Raw genomic sequence first — 3,771 nt, forward strand, 5'->3', positions numbered from 1 at the left:
ACTTAGATTCATGTTTATCATTAAATTTAGGATGTTTGTGGCTATTATTTTCTACATAATCTTTTCCCCTCTCTCTCCTTTCCTTCAGGGACACTCATTATATCTATATCGGTGTGATTCATTTTTTTTTTAAATAACAATAGCAATGTTTAAGATAAGGACTAGAAACAAAAACCTCGTAAAGAACAAAGATAAATACGTTCAGAAAAGAAATCAGATCATTGCTGCAATGAAATATTGAGCAATAATAATAATGCAAACAATGTAACATTCCCATTGTCCAATAAGAGTGTCTATCATAGAAGGCTTTGACTCTGAGGGTCAGTATGAAGTCATCAGTTAACTTCTTCTTCTTATTTTTTTCCAAAGTCTCAAAACCTAGACAACTAATATTAGTAAATAAAAATAAAAGATAATTTCAAACAACAGATCATGTCAAATCTTATAGACAATAGAAAAAGAAGAAATACCTGAAAATCATTCTACTTCATCTGGATACACCAGATATTAAAATTGGAAAAAATATATTATTATAAAGGGAAATTACAAACAAATTTCACTTATAAATGGTGATGCAATATCCTAAACAACATATTAACGAGCTGAATTAAAAATTAATGGTTAAGTAATGTACTTTGGTCAAAATTAAATTCATTTTCTGTGAGAATTAGTCCCTATTCTCTTTTCTTTTCTTTTTTTTTCTATTCCTTTCCCTCACCCCCTCCCTCCTTCTCTGTCTGCTCTCCCCTTCCCCCATGCCCGCCGTGTCATAGTGTCTCAATATGTTCTAATGCTTTGGGTTTTTTGTTTGTTTGTTTTTTGTCTTTCAGGCTAGAAAATCTCTATCAACATACCATAATGTTGAGTAATTATGTCTCTTGCCATGTCAAATCTGCTATTAATCGTTTCTGGTTAATTTTGCCTTTCAGTTATTATACTCTCTGTTCCATGATTTCCATTTGATTCTCTTTTATTGTCTTCATCTCCTTGTTGCTGTTTTATGGTTGGTAAAACATAATTGGTATACTTTTCCTTAGATCTTTATTCATGGCCTCTGTTAGTTCTTCAAACATGTCAGAGGTGCTTTTAAGTTTTTGTTTACTAAGTACAATATTGGGGGCTCCTCGGGGACATTTCCTTTTGGCGGCCTCTTTGGCAATGTATGTGACGTACTTTTTAGTTTCAAACTTTGGTTGATAACTAGTTATTTTACATAGTACCTTGTAACAACTCTGGCATCATATCCTTTTCTAATCCTAACGATTTGCTGCTATAGTTGCTATTGTTTTCTTGTTGCTGTTTATTTTTTTTTCCTATACTAATTCTGTAGATTCTGTAGATTTTGTATTCCCTGGATTGTGTGGCCACTGCAGGCTCTGGTAAATTTTTTTTTAAATTCTTATTTTTATCTTAATCCTGACTTCCTTAGGTTCACCTCTAGGTCGCTATAATTTGGTCAACAGCCAGTGGTTATTCAAAAAAGATCCTTATGGGGAGGGGGCGGAGGAAGGGGAGGGGAAGAAGGGCAGCAGGGTGGTGGGAGGGTGACTGGAAAGATCACCTATATGGTCTGTCTAACAAGGGTACAAGTGAACTTTTCTAGAACTAGAGTATAAATGTTTTGACAATGATTAAGCAAATGACGTGAAGTCTATGTTAACCAGCTTGATTAAAGTATTTCAAATTGTATATGAAAACACTATACTGTACCCCATGTTTACATTAATGTATACAGCTATCATTTAATTAAAAAAAATCCTTAAATACTTGTTTACATGCCTACTACCCTTTGCCAAGGGAATCTATCTTTGAAGGTATGTCTTCGAATTTTAGGAAGCTTACAGGACAGTCTTATGTTTTACTACCTGTTTGCACAGGGCGTAAGCTTCAGACAGGTGCATGACCGTGACCTCCCCCTTTCCCTGCTTTCCTAGTCATGCACAAAGCCTTACACCTGAGTGTGACTATTTTGATCCCAGGACTTTTTCCCAGTATTCTATAGACATCTCGTTCTCTAAGTCTTTCCTTAAAATTTTTACCAGGCTCTTGTTTCTCCAACTGAAAGCACAGTCTTAAGCCGCTTTGATGTTGCCAGTAGACTGCTGTTATTTTCAGACTGCTATTCTCTAGGTATAGAGCTTTTTGCACTGTGTTGAGTTCTAAGTCAATTCAATAGCCATAACACCATGGGAATGGAGATTTTCCAAGAAGCTGCTGGTACAGACAATATATTGACTGTGCTTTGAGGATGGAGGTTTTAACAGAACTCGAAAGGAGCTCAGCCCTCACCTCTCACTGCAAGGCTGGGTTTTCATAAGCTCATCACAAACCAGAGAGATAGGAGTGATAAAGTGACCCCACATTAAAACACTCAAGGCCCTGCTTTCAGAGAAGCATGAATTATATCAATATAGACAGATTGGTAGTCGGAAGGTAGAATTAAATTATCCTTAAGATTTCTAGGTCTTCCACCCTCATGATTATTTTGTGCCCAAATTCTTTTTTGTCAGTGTTCCTCTAAAAATATGGCTTTTATAATTTAATAAAAATGATCATAGGTAAAAGAGAATCAGACTACCACTCCGAATATAGCATGACTAATTCTTCTTAAGATTTATCAGTTCTACCCGTGTTCTTTTTGGAAGTGAGCATTCGCTTTCTCAGCAGTTGCTTATTCTCGAGTAGTGGTCCCCAACCTTCCTGGCACCAGGGACCAGTTTCATGGAAGAAAACATTTCCACGAACAGGGTGGACTCTCATAATGAGCACACAACCTAGATCCCCTGCACATGCAGCTGGGTCCACACTCCGGTGAGAACCTGATGCCACCACTGATGTGACAGGAGGCTGAGCTCAGGCTGTGCTGCGAGCAGTGGGCAGTGGCTGCCGCTCACCTGCTGCCACGTGGCCTGGTTTTTAGCAGACCCTGGACCGACCGTGGACTATCCACCGCCTGGGCATTGTGGGCTGCAATTCTAGAGAATCAAAGTCGTAGGATCAAAAAATTAATCACTTTGGAGGAAAATCAAAAAAAAATTAGTCCAAATGCTTCATTTTACAATTAAACAAAAACTGGAGGTGCCCACATTTAGATCATTTGCCTGGAGACTACTGGAGGATTAAGTTTTCCACCTCAGCTTATCTCAAGCATGAGGTCTTTGGGGAATTTTAGTAACTAAACCTCTGAAAGGGACGCAAGTGATATGCAGTTTCTAAAAAGTTATTTTTTATTATGGTGCCAATGAAATGAGTACAGAAAATATGAGAGTGACTTTAACTAGGTCTTAATATTCTCAGTAGCTGAAAGCAGTGACGCTCCATCGTGTGCCTTCCTAGGACAGCAGTTTGCAAAGTGTGGTCTTGGGGTCCCCAAATCACGTTCAGGAGTCTATGAGGTCTCCATTATATTTGTAATAATACTGAGATGTTATTTTCTGTCTTGTTCTCAGACCCTCCAGGGGAGCACAGTGGCTTTTCCGAGGCTTTTGCCCTGGGATAGCACAACAGTCTGAAAATAGCAGATGTGAGATTCTGAGTGGCTTCAATTACAACAGCTATTAAAAAGATTTGCAAACGTGTCAAATAATACCACTCTTCCCGTTTTGACCTGAAAATTATAGCTATTTTTCTTTTCTCTCTTTTTTTTTTCTGAGACAGTTTTATTATGTCGCCCTTTGTTGAGTGCATGGTGTCACAGCTCACAGCAACCTCAAACTCTTGGGCTTAAGCAATTCTCTTGCCTCAGCCTCCCAAGTAGCTGGGACTACAGGC

The sequence above is a fragment of the Otolemur garnettii genome, unplaced genomic scaffold (assembly GCF_000181295.1).
Source record: "Otolemur garnettii isolate 467f Iridium unplaced genomic scaffold, OtoGar3 scaffold00085, whole genome shotgun sequence".
Taxonomy (NCBI): domain Eukaryota; kingdom Metazoa; phylum Chordata; class Mammalia; order Primates; family Galagidae; genus Otolemur; species Otolemur garnettii.